The following is an 18225-nucleotide window of genomic DNA, read 5'->3' as shown; positions in this document are numbered from 1 at the left end:
CATTGGCACTCTGATCGTGCCAGGACCACAGAGCACAACACTAATGTGCTAATTACAATATCAGATTAGCCACCTTCACATATAACAAAACGTATCACCAAATTTCAGGCTCTTTCTCTCACATTTTCCATGTCTGTAAGCTCTGCTTTATATAAAAGTACATATATGTCACCATATACAACCCTGCAGTTTGTTTTCATTAGGCCATTCACAGTAGTTAAGAAGAAACACAATGGAATCAATGGAAACCTCACATAAACAACCAATGTGCATTAGAAGATAAATTGTAATCACAAATGTACAACAAATAACAATAATAAATAAATGTAGAATAGTTACATCAGAGGTTCCCAACCTGGGGTCTACTGCCCCCTCGGCTTATAGCATAAAAAGTTGGGAACCTCTGAATTACTTCAATGTTGATGCTGCTTGTAAAAAAAAGCCAAGTCTGGCATATCTTTTATCTCCAGGAGGAAGAGTACTTGGCTGCATAAGGACATGCACTGAAACAACCTCAAAAGATGGCACATAGATCCTAAGTCAGAATAAGCCTTCTGCAGTACTGAGTGTTGTTCAACGTTTATGTGTTTGGGAATTGTCCAGTGAGGCAGCCCTGGGTCAGAACCATCCGTCACGAAGGTTCCCACATTAGGACCTCAGGGTTAATTGGTGGAGGTGTTGAAAGGAGTTGAGTGGACAAAGTAGAGCCACTTGGACTGGTGAACGTGTGGTGGTGAATCAGTCTGTATCCACTCACAACTACACTCTGCATTTGGAGCACAGACAAGGGCCGTACCAGAGTTATCTGGTGATGAATAGGAAAATCAGCCTACTGCCTCACTACCATTCAGGGCCCCAGACAGTCCTTCCAGGTGAGGAGACACTTCACCTGTGAGTCTGCTGAGGTAATTTACTGTAGCCGGTGCATCCGGTGTGGCCTCCTGTATATCAGTGAGACCCGGTGTAGATTGGGAGACTGCTTTGCCAAGCACCTATGCTCCCTCCACCAGACAAAACAGGATCTCCTGGAATCCACCCATTTCAATTCTATGTCCCATTCCAACTAGTCAGTCCATGGCCTCCTCTACTGCCATGAAGAGGCCACTCTCAGGTTAGAGGGACAACACCTAAAATACTCCATCAGTGTAGCCTCCTACCCGATGGGATGAACATCAATTTCTCAAACTTCCAGTAATTGCCCCTCCCCACCACCATTCCCATTTCCCTCTCTCACCTTTTCTCCTCACCTGCCCGTGACCTCCCTCTGGTGCTCCTCCCCCTTCCCTTTCTTTCATGGTCTTCTATCCTCCCCTACCAGGTTCCCCCTTCTCCAGCCCTATATCTCTTTCACCAATCAAATTCTCGGCTCTTTACTTCACCCCGCCCCCCTCTCCCGGCTTCACCAATCACCTGCCACCTCGTACTTCTTCCTCCCCTCCCTCCACCTTCTTGTTCTGACTTCTCATATTTTTTCCCGTCCTGATGAAAAGTCACAGCCCAAAACGTCGACTGTTTGCTCTTCTCCATAGGTGCTGCCTGGCCTGCTGAGTTCCTCCAGCATTTTGAGTGTGTTACCATGAAAGTCAGTCTGTATCCACTCACATCCACCCTCTGCATTTAGAGCAGAGACGTGGGCTGTGCCAGAGTAATGTCGTTTGCATGAGAGCAAAGGTTTTACTGGCGACTGAGACAATAAGCAATGAGGCAGAGCAGATGGATAGCAGAAAGCCCGGTAAGCAGGTGGAATTGGGAGGAGCCTTCTCCATGCGTGGACAGTGATTGAAGATGAAGATGACAGAAGGATAAATTACCAAAAGATAGATGTTGGCAGAAAAATGTTGAGAACTTTAAAAAAAATATACAACTAACAGAAATTGAATAAATACTTCAAAGGTAGCATTTCCAGTGCTAGAGGGAAAGGATAGGTTTTATAAAGAGCCACAGTGCGTCAAATGGCCTCTCATTCAATGAATATTCAACCATCAGATGCAAGGGCTGAAACTCAAGGCCTTTTACATTTATGGGAACTTGTGCACACCACAGAAACAGAGCTTCTGAATACCTCAGTTCAAACTCACACTGTCTCTTTGTACCCACTTATTCAATGGGCCACTGTATACAAAGCTGAAGCATAGATCTACACTTAAATAACTTCTGCAGACTCATAGAAACCATTGAAAGTTGTGGCCTGACTCCTCCCCCAGCCCAGTCAATGCCCGGGCAGATCCCAGTGCCACTCTTCAGTTTACCCTGCTTCATACTCTTACTGAGACTCCAGACAACCAGTACTTTGCAACTCTTGTGCACCATTTATCTAGGGTGGGAAACAAAGTTGTAATGTGAATCCCCATAATATACTCCCAGAGACAAACACTCACATACCCGGGTGGGTTCTAGCCCATAAAAGCTGAGACTAAACCCCCACGTCCACCCAAATGATCATAATTCTCTGAGCTCGGATTAGGCATTGAAATCGTCTCCTTTATCTGCACACATAACGAAAAAAAGCACAATTAACTCCATAATCTCTTCTGTGTGTGTGTCAGGGGAGAAATGTGACTTTAAAAGCTACAGCAATGCGTCAGAAACCTGGAGCATACACTCTCCAACCATGAAACATTCACCACTTCCATCCTCCCTCAGGCACAAGCTTCCCTTTTACTAAACAAACCATTTCTTCCCCTCACTGGACACAGGAGCACTGACACTCAGTTGTCACTGGTGTGGTCTCAGTACCTCTTGAAGAATGCTAACCACTGACTACAGCAAGTTTCGAAATGAACCAGAATTTTAAGGAAAGGGAAGCTTAATGAGCCAAATCATTCATGCTGTCAATTCAGTGCTAAGGAATGGCATCCAATGCACAGGACTTCAGTTTTCCCACTTCTTTGGCATCTGTTTGTAAAAATAAATATATAGAAAAAAATACCTAGCTTTAACAGTTTTCCTGCTGTATCTTGCTCAAGGTGATATTTTGAAGGCTGCAGGATTTACATCAATATAACAGATCCCAGGATATTATCCAGAGTTCTTGGACGGTTATGTTTGAGGGAAGGGTTAGATAGATCTTAGAGTAGGTTAAAAGGCCAGCACAACATTGTGGGCTGAAGGGCCTGTACTGAGCTGTACCATCCTGTGTTCTTCCAGTGACCTGACCAACATTTGCTCCTCAATCAACATAGAATCTGAAGTTAGTCACCTCACAGCAAAGGAACTTGACAGAAGAATGTGAAAATGGGAGAATGACGGGGTAGTTGTGAATGGAAGGGGAATGGAAGATGAAACCAATAGTAAAAACAGTGGGAAGCGGTGTGGAAAATGTATTTTACTCAATATGTTGGAATGGGCAATTACTCAATATGTAAGATGTGGGAGCATATTCAAAGGTTCACTCTACTGCATGATTCAATATTTAAGTTACAAAGATTGCCTCACTGAGGTTTTGTGAGGGACTTCGAGATATTCTGATATTCTATGGAGGATCGTGACCAGGCGTGGGTCAAGGAGCAGTTCTTCAACTCAGAAACCTAGGGGGGAACAGAGCGACTCTGGCAGAGGCAAGTTATTGTTATCAGATTCAAGCAGTACTATGCCGATGACTGAGAGTGAAGTGGCCGAGGGAAGGAATTTGAGAGCCTGCAGCTCGCAGGCAGAATTCCAAATTAATCCCAAGCTCTCCAATGGTCGTTGTCCACCACAGGCATTGCACCCTAGCTGTCCATGCGCGATGCAAACCAGGCCAGTATGACATGGAGCCCGTGCTCGTGCAGCGGGATTCCCCCCTCCACACAGCCGATGAATCCAAAGCAACAGCAGAGACCAATACAGTTTGGCACCAGCAGTACTGTAGGAGTTGCCCGTCAGTGTTGAACTCAACGTAGGACTGGTTTAGGGACTCCCACTCTGGAGTTTTCCTTGAGGCTTACTCCCAAACCGTCCCCATGAACGGGTACGGCCGCAATGCAGCACAGGTTTGGGATCAGAGTTTTCCTTCTCCTGGATGAGCTGCCAACCACAACTGATGAGCCCATCTGCCCAAAGCGACTGGTTTAAGCACCAGTAACTCCGTTTTGCCCTTCTGCTGTCCATAGAAATAGTTCTGCCAGGCTTAATAGCTGAGTCATGTCTGAAGGTCAAGAGCTGGGCTTGGTTGTCAGAGGCTAATTGAGATAGGAGGGGTGTGATTGGCAACTAAATATTCCTGGATTTTGGTGCTTCAGGTGTGATAGAATCGGAGGGGCAAGAGGGGGAGGTGTTGCGTTGCTTGTCAGAGAAAATATTACAGCGGTGCTCTGGCAGGATAGATTAGAGGGTTAGACCCAAATCGTCTAAGGAGGCTATTTGGGTGGAATTGAGGAATGGGAAAGGTGTAGTAACACTTATAGGGGTGTATTATAGACCACCGAATGGGGAGCGAGAATTGGAGGAGCAAATTTGCAAGGAGATAGCAGATATTTGTAGTAAGCACAGGGTTGTGATTGTGGGAGATTTTAATTTTCCACACATAGACTGGGAAGCCCATTCTGTAAAAGGGATGAATGGTTTGGAGTTTGTAAAATGTGTGCAGGATAGCTTTTTACAGCAATACATAGAGGTACCGACTAGAGAAGGGGCAATGTTGGATCTTCTGTTAGGGAATGAAATAGGCCAGCTGACGGAGGTATGTGTTGGGGAGCACTTCGGGTCCAGTGATCACAATAGCATTAGCTTCAATATAATTATGGAGAAGGATAGGACTGGACCCAGGGTTGAGATTTTTGATTGGAGAAAGGCTAACTTTGAGGAGATAAGAAAGGATTTGGAAGGAGTGGATTGGGACAATTTGTTTTATGGGAAGGATGTAATAGAGAAATGGAGGTAATTTAAAGGTGAAATTTTGAGGGGACAGAATCTTTATGTTCCTGTTAGGTTGAAAGGAAAGGTTAAAAGTTTGAGAGAGCCATGGTTTTCAAGGGATATTGGAAACTTGGTTAGGAAAGAGAGATGTCTACAATAAATATAGGCAGCATGGAGTAAATGAGGTGCTCGAGGAATATAAAGAACGTAAGAAGAATCTTAAGATAGAAATTAGAAAAGCTAAAAGATGATATGAGGTTGCTTTAAATCCCTTTAAATCCAAAGGGTTTCTACAGTTATATTAATAACAAAAGGATAGTGAGGGATAAAATTGGTCCCTTAGAGAATCAGAGTGGACAGCTATGTGTGGAGCCGAAACAGACGGGGGAGATTTTGAACAATTTCTTTTCTTCGGTATTCACTAAGGAGAAGGATATTGAATTGTGTAAGGTAAGGGAAACAAGTAGGGAAGGTATGGAAACTATGACGATTAAAGAGGAAGAAGTAGTACTGGTGCTTTTAAGAAATATAAAAGTGGATAAATCTCTGGATCCTGACAGGATATTCCCTAGGACCTTGAGGGAAGTTAGTGTAGAAATAGCAGGGGCTCTGACAGAAATGTTTCAAATGTCATTAGAAATGAGGATGGTGCTGGAGGATTGGCATATTGCTCATGTGGTTCCATTGTTTAAAAAGGGTTCTAAGAGTAAATGTAGCAATTATAGGCCTGTCAGTTTGACATCAGTGGTGGGTAAATTAATGGAAAGTATTCTTAGAGATTGTATATATAATTATCTGGATAGACAGGGTCTGATTAGAAACAGTCAACATGGATTTGCGCATGGAAGGCCATGTTTGACAAATCTTATTGAATTTTTTGAAGAGGTTACGAGGAAAGTTGACGAGAGTAAAGCAGTGGATGTTGTCTATATGGACTTCAGTAAGGCCTTTGACAAGGTTCCGCACGGATGGTTAGTTAGGAAGGTTCAATCGTTAGGTATTAATATTGAAGTAGTAAAATGGATTCAACAGTGGCTGCATGGGAGATGCCAGAGAGTAGTGGTGGATAACTGTTTGTCAGGTTGGAGGCCGGTGACTAGTGATGTGCCTCAGGGATCTGTACTGGGTCCAATGTTGTTTGTCATATACATTAATGATCTGGATGATGGGGTGGTAAATTGGATTAGTAAGTATGCAGATGATACTAAGGTAGGTGGCGTTGTGGATAATGAAGTAGGTTTTCAAAGTTTGCAGAGAGATTTAGGCCAGTTAGAAGAGTTGGCTGAATGATGGCAGATGGAGTTTAATGCTGACAAGTGTGAGGTGCTACATTTTGGTAGGAATAATCCAAACAGGACATACATGGTAAATGGTAGGGCATTGAAGAATGCAGTAGAACAGAGTGATCGAGGAATAATGGTGCATAGTTCCCTGAAGGTGGAATCTCATGTGAATAGGGTGGTGAAGAAAGCTTTTGGTACGTCGGGCTTTATAAATCAGAGCATTGAGTATAGGAGTTGGGATGTAATGTTAAAATTGTACAAGGCATTGGTAAGGCTGAATTTGGAATATTGTGTACAGTTCTGGTCGCCGACTTATAGGAAAGATGTCAACAAAATAGAGAGTACAGAGAAGATTTGCTAGAATGTTACCTGGGTTTCAGCACCTAAGTTACAGGGAAAGGTTGAACAAGTCAGGTCTTTATTCTTTGGAGAGTAGAAGATTGAGGGGGGACTTGATAAAGGTATTTAAAATTATGAGGGGGATAGATAGAGTTGACGTGGATAGGCTTTTTCCATTGAGAGTAGAGAGATTCAAACAAGAGGACATGAGTTGAGAGTTAGGGGGCAAAAGTTTAAGGGTAACACAAGGGGAAATTCTTTATTCAGAGAGTGGTAGCTGTGTGGAACGAGCTTCCAGTAGAAGTGGTAGAGGCAGGTTCGGTGTTGTCATTTAAATTAAAATTGGATAGGTATATGGACAGGAAAGGAAGGGAGGGTTATGGGCTGAGTGCGGGTCAGAGAGTAAGTGTTCGACATGGACTAGAAGGGCCGAGATGGCCTGTTTCTGTGCTGTATATGGTTTATATGCCTTCGGGAGCATTTAAAAGGTAGTGTGAACTTATCCCCACTGCCATCTCCGGCCACAACAGCCTTAAGGGAGTGAGTGGAACTCATCGATTCTTCTGAGCTTCCTTGGCCCTGCCCTGCTGCTCTTTTGGTCAGTTCCTGCCAGGTGTCAGTCCATTGAAAGTTGCACAATACACGTGGCTTACGAAACTGGGGAGAAAAAAGTTCAATTTTGAATAAATTGAGAATAAACTTTCAGTAAATTTTGGAATTTACATGTTTACTGAACATTAAATATTCCGGCATGGCCCATAATGTCATGCCAGCCTTTTAACCTTCTCTAAAATCAATGTAACCCTTCCTTCCTACATAGCCTTCTGTTTGTCTGTGACTCATGAACCCAAGAGCAGCTTAAATGCCCTTAATGTATCTGCCTCTAGCATAAACATAGACAAAGACCAACACATATGCTGTCAGTCAACCCACTTCGTGCTCATCAAATACAGCCCAGCACTTGTCTTCTGCCAGCAATGCTTGTGAGAAAGTAAAACTCCCAGTAGAACACTCAGCCTTACAGATACCAGATCTAGTGTTCAATTCTGGTACCATATCCCTCTCTTGCTTCATCATTTTGCTTTTACGCCCACTTCACACTTCTCCTATACTCCCTCCTCTGATCCTACCCCACTGTCTCTATTCCCCTAACCTCTGCATTCCTGAACACACCATTTGCAAAAACCTCACACTTCCTCTCAGTGTGATCCACATCCTCCCAGTCTTAAAGCATACATAATAAAGTTAGCAACACCACACACCAGAGCAGACAAGGGCAAGCCTGCTAGATTCGTTATCTCAACTTTATCCAAGTATCCCGTTACAGGCCGGGAGTCTCCAGCAGCCTCCTGACACATGGTGATGCTGGGAGGCTGTAAACTGCCACTGTCACTCAGTCTGACATCAGGTACAAACTTCGCTGAAGTGCCCAGCCCTTCCAGGGGCACATCTTCTGTGAAGTGAGTCATGTCGTCTGAGCTGGAAAATCATGGAAACGAGCCACGGCTTCCTGCTCTGCCTACAACTGGTTACAGTTACCAAACTTGGCCTCTCCCTGAGTCTACCAGCTGCAGGAACCATTCTGTTTTCTGCACTGGCTCTCCATGGCCTGGATTAATAGATACAACACCGTTCTTTAAACGATGCAATAAACATTCAAGATTGTTTTAATCTGGAAATAACTCCAGTACACAAGTGTAAAGAACAAAATCGTGACTCCCGATTTGATGCAACACAAATAAACAGTAAGGAAATCAATAAATATAAATACATAAGATAGCATGTATAAACAAGAGAAAATCTGCAGATGCTGGAAATCCAAGCAACACACACAAAATGCTGGAGAGACTCAACAGGCCAGGCAGCATCTATAGAAAAGAGTATAGTCGACTTTTCAGGCCGAGACCGTTCAGCAGGACTGACAGCATATATACATATACTGCGTGTTTCTCCATAGAGTGACACCAGGCACAGGACTGTCTGACTGACAGGAAGTGATAATAGAGGAGTGGTGGTGGGGGTTGTGGTGGAGTGGGTTAGTGGACAGAGGTGTTGATCAGCCTTACTGCTTGCCGAAAGTAACTGTTTGAGTCTGGTGGTTCTGGCATGGTTGCTACATAGCCTCCTCCCTGACCGGAGTGGGACAAACAGTTCATGAGCAGGATATAAGGGTAGGTGTAAAGGAGTGTTTGGAAATCGATAGTAGCAACCTCAGTAGTTTAAATTAAATACTTGGCAAGTTCGACTGGAGCAGGTGACCTCGGACTACAGTCCCCAAAGCTCCAGCACTGGGTTTTCACGATCCAGAGGCGAGGCTAACAAAGCAAACAATGGGGATTGATTACTGCGATTAGTCAACAATTCCACTACCCTCCTATGTCTTTTACAACTCCCAAGTTGGTTGGAGGTAAATGTGAAAAATTTGGTATTTTAACATCTTGGTTGTTTGTACCATTTATCAGCCTATATTTTGACAAAGAGCAGGAGTTCTCCATGATGCCCCAGCTGACGTTTGCCCCCCTTAGCTGAACACCAGCACAGAATACCTGACCATTATCAGAATGCTAGTCGTACACTAAGGGCACTTGGCCACAAGGGAATTTGAGGTGGAATGATCAATGACGATAACTACATTGATTGGCCTGATCTCAAATAATGAGGCAGCCTACAGAAAAGAATTCATCACCCTGACACAGTGGTGTCAATTAATCAACCTCTCCCTCAATGTCGCTAAAACAAAGGAGCTGATTGCAGACTCCCGGAGGAATGGAGGCAGGCTAACCACTATTGACATCAATGGATCTGGGGTTGAGAGAGTGAACAGCTTTAAGTTCCTCGGTAAACACATCACCAAGGAATAGTCCATACGTACAGGCTGTGTGGTGACAGAAGCACAACAGCACCTCATTCATCTCAGATGGTTGAAGAAGTTTGGTACAAGTCCCCACATCCTAAGGACTTTCTACAGGGACACAATTGAGAGCATCCTGACTTCAGTTTAAGGATAAAGGGGAAGCCTTTTAGGACCGAGATGAGGAAAAATTTCTTCACACAGAGAGTGGTGAACCTGTGGAATTCTCTGCCACAGGAAACAGTTGAGGCCAGTTCATTGGCTATATTTAAGAGGAAGTTAGATATGGCCCTTGTGGCTAAAGGGATCAGGGGGTATGGAGAGAAAGCAGGTACAGGGTTCTGAGTTGGATGATCAGCCATGGTCATACTGAATGGCAGTGCAGGCTCGAAGGGCCAAATGGCCTACTCCTGCACCTATTTTCTATGTTTCTGCATCAGTGCCTGGTATGGGAACTGTACTTCCCTCAATTGCAGGACTCTGCAGAAAGTGGTGCAGACAGCCCAGCACATCTGCAGGTGTGAACTTCCCACTATTCTGGACATTAACAGAGACAGGTGTGTAAAAAGGGGCCTGAAGGATCATTGTCAAATCAAGTCACTATTTATTGTCATTTCAACCATAACTGCTGATACAGTACACAGTAAAAACAAGACAATGTTTTTCAGGACCATGGTGTTCCATGACAGTACAAAAACTAGACTGAACTACATAAAAAACAACACAGAAAAAAAAACTACACTAGGCTACAGACCTACCCAGGACTGCATAAAGTGCACAAAACAGTGCAGGCATTAGAATAAATAATAAACAGTAAGGTGTAGGGCAGTAAGGTGTCAGACCAGGCTCTGGGTATTGAGGAGTCTGATAGCTTGGGGGAAGAAACTTACATAATCTGGCCATGAGAGCCCGAATGCTTTGGTGCCTTTTCCCAGACAGCAGCAGAGAGAAGAGTTTGTATGTGAGGTCCTTCATAATGCTTTGCGGATGCAGCGTGTAGTGGAAATGTCCGTAATGGCAGGAAGAGAGACCCCGATGATCACCTCAGCTCACCTCACCTAACGCTGCTGTGACACAGACATGGCAGGAAAACAAACCCAAGTGCAGGACTCCATCACGGAGGCAGGATCAGGAGGCAGAATCTCCACAGCAAGTGGAGAATCTGGACCAGGCTGAGTCTCTCCCTCTCCCCCTCCCTCTCTCTCTCCCTCTCTCCCTCCCTCTCCCTCCCTCTCTCCCTCCCTCTCCCTCTCTCCCTCCTGCCTTTCACTCACCCCCCCAACAATCTGGCAAGGGCTAACCAGAGCTGTCAGAGTTATCCTCTGGTGGTTAATGCAAACCAGGTGCTGGTGATTGAGAGGAATTGGGAAAGATTGGGAATCAAGTGTTGGGATTAAGGACCAATTAGGGAGGAAAGGGAAAAGGTGGGGAATGCCAGCCAGGACCATGACAGCTGCAGGGTCTTGCGATTCGAGATGGTGCAATTTCTGAACCAGTGATGCAGCTGCCTGGGGACCCGAGTCACCCCAACCACAAACTGTTCCAGCTGCTACCATCCGGGAAACGGTACCACAGCATAAAAGCCAGAAGCAACGGGCTCCAGGACAGCTTCTTCCACCAGGCCATCAGACTGAGTAATTCATGCTGATGCAATTGCATTTCTATGCTATATTGACTATTGTATTGTACATACAATTTATTACAAATGAACATAAATTGCACATTGCACATTTAGATGGAGATTCTCAGTCCTCGTGTATGTGAAGGATGTAAGCAATAAAGTCAATTCAATTCAATTGAATTCACGAGTTGTGGAAGGTGCAATCTGTCGCTGTGGACTGGCCCAGCTGCTGCCTCTCAGCTCCAGACTATGGTCCAAAACTTGATCTGCAGTGTGGTATCTGTGTGCCTGGTGCTCTGCCTTCCTCTCGAGGACAGTTGGGTTGATGGATTAACTGACCACTATATTGCTGCCAGTGTGTAGGCGAGTGATAGATACTTGGAGGGGAGGGGGTGTATATATCTAGGGTGCCTAGGACTTTTGTACTGTATTTGTCAACATGAAGCAGAGAGTGACTTTGTAAATCTGGTTGGGAGCAAAGGGTATTGGCGAGGGTGGGGTTGTGTGGGACAGGTGGCAGAGCAGTGCCAGGGATGGGGGGTGGTATGGGTGCAGACACATCCAGTCCTGAGACACCAGACAAGGTCATTTGATTCCAAACAATTGATTTATTGATCATTACAGAATGTCTCTCTGGTGCTTCCTGATACCCTCTCCTCTCCTTTCCCCTTACTTTCCCCTTAACCCAACCATGATGCCCCCCTCCCTGCACCCTTCCCACTCTCAGTACAAAATAGACACTCAAATCAGAAGCAAGAGAAAATCTGCAGTTGCTGGAGGAATTACCCACATCAAAATCAGGTTTATCATCACTTACATATATCATAAAATTTGTTTTTTTTTGTGTGGTGGCAGTACAGCGCAATGCATAAAATTACTACAGTACTGTGCAACAGCCTTTGGTAGCCTTTTCATTCTGAGGCTTCTGACTCGAGAATCGGCAGCAAACTCTTGTATAATTGAGAGAAACAGAGAGAGAGCAATCACCCGACTACCGAGACCTCCATTCATACATCCACCGCAGCAAAATCCTGATGTTCTTTCTCCCACGATGCCTCAGTCAGCAACACCGGCCTGGAATTGGTCATCCACAGGGCCGCGCAGGGTGGGCGCTCCTGGAGAAAGTAGGAGAAGTTAGCCAATGAGCTCCAGGAAAGGGAACTCATCTACTGTAAAAAAAAATTGCAGTTTGAGTGCTGCTTGCAGATCAGGACTTCGATAGAACCCCAACCACTCACAAGGAAAACCAGAGACATTCAAGAGAGGAATTTAAGCTGTTTCCGCAGATGAGCTTAAAGAGGCAGCCACCTGGTGCCATCTCAACTCTGCGATTTCATGTTCTTGTTACTTATTGCTATTTATTTATATTTGCATTGGCACAGTTTCATGTCGTCTATGCTCTAATTGTTCTTTCATCGATCCTGTTTATAGTCACTATACTATAGAGTTACTGAGGATGCCCACAGGGAAAAGAATTTCAGGGTTGTATGTGGTGATAATAAATTTTTCTTTGAACTTTGAACTATGGCATGTACTCCCCTCTAACATGACCTCCACCCCCAGGCCACCTGGTCTTTGCCATGTTCTTTCACTCCCCTGAGAGGGTATCCGTTTTGTTTGGTAGACGTTTGGTCAAATGGCAGATTTCTGATCAACAAGCATCTGACTGTATGGTAACCGATGAGCAAATGATTTCAGAGCACAGCACACCTGCAGGATAGGATTTCCTTGCTGCAGGAGACATCCAAGTACTTCCTCAGTGGTTCCACAATCCTGAGGAAATAAAATTCAAAGGACCCAGGGATTAAAGAACCTTAAAGAGCACAATCGGACCTCTCCCCGCACTACTTGCTGGCACTTAAGAATACACAATGGCAATTAAGATGCAACTAAAATACAATTAAGAATATCGCATGACATTGATAGGAGCATAATCAAGCAAAACTGACTCAAGTAAAGGAGGTATTAGATAGATGAATAAACATTTAACATTGTGACCACGACTTGATAAAGGTATTTAAAATTATGAGGGGGATAGATAGAGTTGCTGTGGATAGGCTTTTTCCATTGAGAGTAGGGGAGATTCAAACAAGAGGACATGAGTTGAGACTTAGGGGGAAAGAGTTTAGGGGTAACATGAGGGGGAATTTCTTTACTCAGAGAGTGGTAGCTGTGTGGAATGAGCTTCCAATAGAAGTGGTAGAGGCAGGTTTGGTATTGTCATTTAAAGTAAAATTGGATAGGTATATGGACAGGAAAGGAATGGAGGGTTATGGGCTGAGTGCAGGTCGGTGGGACTAGGTGAGAGTAAGCATTCAGCACGGACTAGAAGGGCCGAGGTGGCCTGTTTCTGTGCTGTAATTGTTATATGGTTATATGGTTACAACAAAAGCACAGAAATTTTAACCCCAAACACCAGGGCATGAACACTTGCCCCTGCAAGATACACTGTTGCCCCTTTCTGTTGCTGTATAAGAGCCTGCATTGTCTCCAGTCCTCCAAGAGGACCACAACCTTGTGTGCCTCAATGACCCGGAGAGCTATGTTGGCTGGAGTCAGGGCCTTGTACTTTGACTCTTGGTGGGGTCACCCATGCCAAACAGGTAGAGTGGTCCAGCAGTCCTCCAGATCAGGGGTTCAACTCCGGGCTACAAACCCTGACTGGTTAAACAAAACCAGCAATGAAGAATCCTTCTACATTTGAGTACGATGGTATGCCTGAGTCTGCACGTGGGACTTGCCTGGCTAACAGAAGTGAAAACATAATGAAGGAACCCTGAACACCGCCAGAGATGGAGGAGCTTCACTGATGCCCTAAATGCTGGCGGTGTAATTGGCAGTAAGGAAATAATTGTTTCCAGTGGCTATGGAAGCCAGTGAATCACTGCTGTCTTACTTTTGACACAGTTGTTTTTAAAACCATTAGGTGACAACATGGTCCCCTTTCCTCAGATGTGCACATCAGTCGTTCTGTTAACATTCATTGTTTATCTTTTGGATGTGTTTCCCTGGGCCAGCAGATGCTAAAGCCAGATGTAAAACACACTAAAGGCTGATTTATACTTCTGCGTCGTAGCCTGTGCCGTAGCCTTCGTAAGTGGCCTGTGCCGTTGTGAGCATTCATCCTTGTGCGTTGGTGTGTCTGTGTCACCGCCAAAACGCTAGTTGGCGGTAAGGTTTCTAATGGCGACTGAGCGCATCATGTTGGAGTTGTAGCTAATAAATATTGAACAAGGGTGATTCTTATTGAAGTTACTGCAGCGCAGAAATGAGAGAAGACGTCAGAAGAGATGGTATGTACGACCATTGAACTGATTGAGACAGAAGGAGGGTGAGTTTTCTGTGCTTGTCCGGCCACTGGGAGGCATGGACGAGGAAATGCATTTCAAATATTTTCGGATGTCAGCAGGTAGATTTGACGATTTGGTTCATCATCTCCAACCATTTGTTTTGCGTCAGTGTACGCACAGTATGCCTATAGACAGGAGGAGATGCGATGCTACTAAGCTGACCAATCACAGTAGTTGTGGTCTGCATCGCCGTGATGTTTAAAGAGGTACGCGTCAGGCTACGGCGTAGGGTACAGTGTAGGTTATGCAGAAGTATAAATTGGCCTTTAGGGAACTGTTACTGTACCACAGCATTTTCTGTGACCTTGAGTGGGCCGCTGGTTTGAGTCGCTGCCCTCAGAGGGGCCACTGGCTCCTGAGGCTCTCGGAGGTATTATTGAAATTCTGAGATTTATAGATTGGACTGTAGTTCAGACTCACTGTGGTTCATATCGGCCTTTTTCAGTTCCATTTTTTTTTGCGTTCTCGCCCATTCTTTTTTGTTGCCGACGGGCGAACTGGGGGCTTGGGTGATCCGTTTGTTTTTGTGCGAGGCGGGTGTGTGGGGTTTGTGAGTTTTTGTGTTTTCTTGTGATGGGTGTGATCGATGTTTTTCTTTCAACTACTTCTATGGTTTTCTTTATTCTATGACTGTCTGCAGAAGAGGAAGCTCAGAGTTACATGCTGCATACATACTTTGATAATGAAATTAATTTTTGGTACACACTCAGAGGAGACAGCTGTGACAAAAGCCTGGCACTGACAACAGAGCTGGCATCAGTACGGTACCTACCACAATCTCAAGGCACCTTACAGCACTTTGGAGCCAGTGAATCACTCACAGTGTGGTCAGGTGGCAGCTCACAGCACTGGTCCACAAACAATGTGATCCTGATTATATTAAGATGGAGAATTCATGCCAGTTTGGACGGCTGGGAGAACTTGCTTGGTTTTCCTCACGTAGTGGTGTGACATGGTCACCAGGGAGGGCAGCTCCAATCGTCTTGCCCAGTACCAGTCTAGGTCTTGTGGTGTAGGACTCACCAACATGATCTCAAATACAAGAAGAATTAGCAGAGGGATCTTTAAATTAAAAATAAGTCATTTTTAAAAATCCAGTCTTAATCCCTCTCAAAGTCACTTGATGGCTGATTCTGTCATGTTGTAGAGTCATAAAAAAGTACAGCACAGAAACAGGCCCTTCAGCCCATCTAGTCTGTGCTTACTCCGATCAACCGGCACTGGGAATTTCTGGTAAGATGGTGGCGCGTTTGGACACAGCAGCCTCTCGGGGGCCAAGCAAAGGTGTTTTTATTTCTTTGTTAAATGTGGTTTTTATGGTCGCAAGACAATGCTGGACTCTAAAGACTGGGTACTGAAGGTCTGTTCCATCAGTGAGCTGCTCGATGATCGGAGTGGCTGAACTGGGTCAGCAGAGGCGGCTGGTGCGTCGGAGGAGCTGGACTGGATTCGGAGGAGCTGGACTGGGTGCAGATGAGCTGCTGCCTGCTTGAGATCAGAGTTCATGCACAAAGCAGCATGCAACGTAACTGTGGATGATTGTCCTGGACATTTCTCTTGCGATTGCAAGACCCTGTTGGACATTGATAATATAAGATGCCACAAGCCTGTTCCCCTTGTTTGGTGGTATGACAGGCGCAGAGAAGCTGCGTAGCAAAAGGGCTACATTTGCCTGCTGCTGCAGTCCAGGAGAGGAGGTGGTGGGGAGTGGTGTCTGTTCTCAATTGGGGGTTGGCCTCTCCCATCAGTGCTGCCCTCTAGTGTTCAATTGGTGGAACGATAGGCTAGGTTGCAGTGGCTGTGCACTGCATCATCACATTGAGGGTCCTGTCACTCAGGATCTTGGGCTACATATGTTTTTTTTTTGTGTGACAATGTTTTTTGCCTGCTATTTTGAATGAGCTGTGTATGTTTTGCACCTTGGTTCCAGAGGAACACTGATCTGTTTGGCTGTATTCATGTATGGTTGAATGATAATTAAACCTTGATTTGATTTGATTTGGCCAAACCCCTCCATACCCCTAGCATCCATGTACCTATCCAAACTTCTCTTAAACACTGAAATCGAGCTCACATATGCCACTTGCACTGGGAGCTCATTCCACACTCTCACGACCCTCTGAATGAAGAAATTTCCCCTTATGCTCCCCTTAAACTTTTCACCTTTCATCCTTAACCCATGACCTCTAGTTGCAGCCTCACCCAACCTCAGTGGAAAAAGCCTGCTTACAGGTTATACCCCTCATAATTTTGTACACCACTGTCAGGGTCTCCTCAATCTTCTACATTCTAGGGAATAAAGTCCCAACCTATTCAATCTTTCCTTTTAACTCAGGTTCTCCAGACCCAGCAACGTCCATGTAAATTTTCTCTGTACTCTTTCAATATTATTTACATCTTTCCTGTAGGTAGGTGACCAAAACTGCACACAATATTCCAAATTAGCCCTCACCAATGTCTAATACAAACCAACATAACATCCTATCTACCATACTCAGTACTTTGATTTATGAAGGGCAATGTGTCAAGAGCTTTCTTTATGACCCTATGACAACACTTTCAATGAATTATGGACCAATATCCCAGATCCCCAGTGCTCTACCCACCCTGGTTGGTCCTACCGAAGTACAACACCTAGCACTTGTCTGCAATAAATTCCATCTGCCATTTTACCGCCCATTTTTCCAGCTGGCCCAGATCTCACTGTGAGCCATAATACGTCTTCCCCACCCCAACTCTCGGTGTCATCCACAAATCTGCTGATTCAGTTAACCACGATATCATCCGGATTGTTGATAAAGATGACAAATAACAATGGAGCCAGTACTGAACCTCGAGGCACTCCACTAGTCACATGCCTCCAGTCAGAGAGGCTACCACTCTCTGGCTTGTCCCACAAAGCCAATGTTTAAATCAATTTGCTGCTTCATCTTGAATGCCTTGTTGACCATGTGGGAGATTGTCAAAGTTCTTACCAAAGTCCATGTAGACAACATCCACTACCTTGCCTTCATCCACTTTCCTGGTAACTTCCTCAAAAAGGTCTCTTGTGAGACATGTGGAGTGAGTTTAAGGAGTTGGGCAAGAAAAGAGGAAAGAAAATACACTTTCTTCATACATGCTCCAAGGCTTTGCTCTGAGTTACATCCTCGAGGATTCCTACGGGCTGCAGAGCTGAAGCTACCTGAGGCCGGCTGAGATTCCACAACGCTTGAACTCGCTGCGGCTCCGAGGTTGCCGAGTCCCTCAGGTGTGCAAACCCATTGCTCATTCACATCAACGATTAGCTGGTGTAGCGACTGTGGTTGAGGACGCCCAATGATCAGGTGCACGGGGAGTTTGCCGGCACAGAGGCTTCAAGCAAAAGACTGGATTTTTCTTTAGGACTTTCACCACAGCCCAAGGTCACCCCAACCACTTCGAAGGCAGTGAGGAGCAGATTCTCCCCAGGTTACTGTAGGATTCTGTTCCAGTGAATTGTTCATAGAACATAACAGCACAGTACAGGCCCTTCAGCCCACAATTTTGTGCTGACCTTTTAGTCTGCTCTAACCCTTCCTTCCTGCAGAGCTGCCCATGTGTCTAAGTTTATTAACTACCCCTAATATATCTGCCAATGTAAGACACAGGAACAGGCCAGTCAGCCCCGAGTCTGCTCTGCCATTCCATCATGGGTGATTTATTATTCCTCTTAACCACATTCTCCTGTCCTCTCTCGTGACCTTTAGCACCCTCAAGAACATATCAACCTCCATTTTAGATATACCCAATGACATTTTCACAGATTTACCACCCTCTGGGCAAAAGGGTTTCCACCTCATCACTGTCCTAAAGGGATGACCTTGTATTCTGAGGCTGTGCCCTCTGGTCCTAGACACACCTGCACTTTCGAAACATCCTCTCCCCATCCACTCAATCCAGACGTCTCAATATCGAATACGTTTC

The 18225-nt window shown here is 45.1% G+C and overlaps 1 long non-coding RNA gene across 1 annotated transcript; it reads right to left on the bottom strand.

The window, feature by feature from the left end:
• Nucleotides 1–10005: 10005 nt before the first annotated feature.
• On the bottom strand, nt 10006–17731 carry LOC132407327 (uncharacterized). Its single transcript, XR_009516449.1, has 3 exons — nt 14701–17731; nt 12641–12703; nt 10006–12045 (listed from the first exon to the last, which is right to left on the bottom strand). It is a non-coding gene; the product is annotated as an uncharacterized LOC132407327 (long non-coding RNA).
• Between the last annotated feature and the right edge of the window lie 494 nt (nt 17732–18225).

The sequence above is a fragment of the Hypanus sabinus genome, chromosome 18 (assembly GCF_030144855.1).
Source record: "Hypanus sabinus isolate sHypSab1 chromosome 18, sHypSab1.hap1, whole genome shotgun sequence".
NCBI classification, from domain to species: Eukaryota; Metazoa; Chordata; class Chondrichthyes; order Myliobatiformes; family Dasyatidae; genus Hypanus; species Hypanus sabinus.
This window is presented reverse-complemented; position numbering and strand designations above follow the sequence as displayed.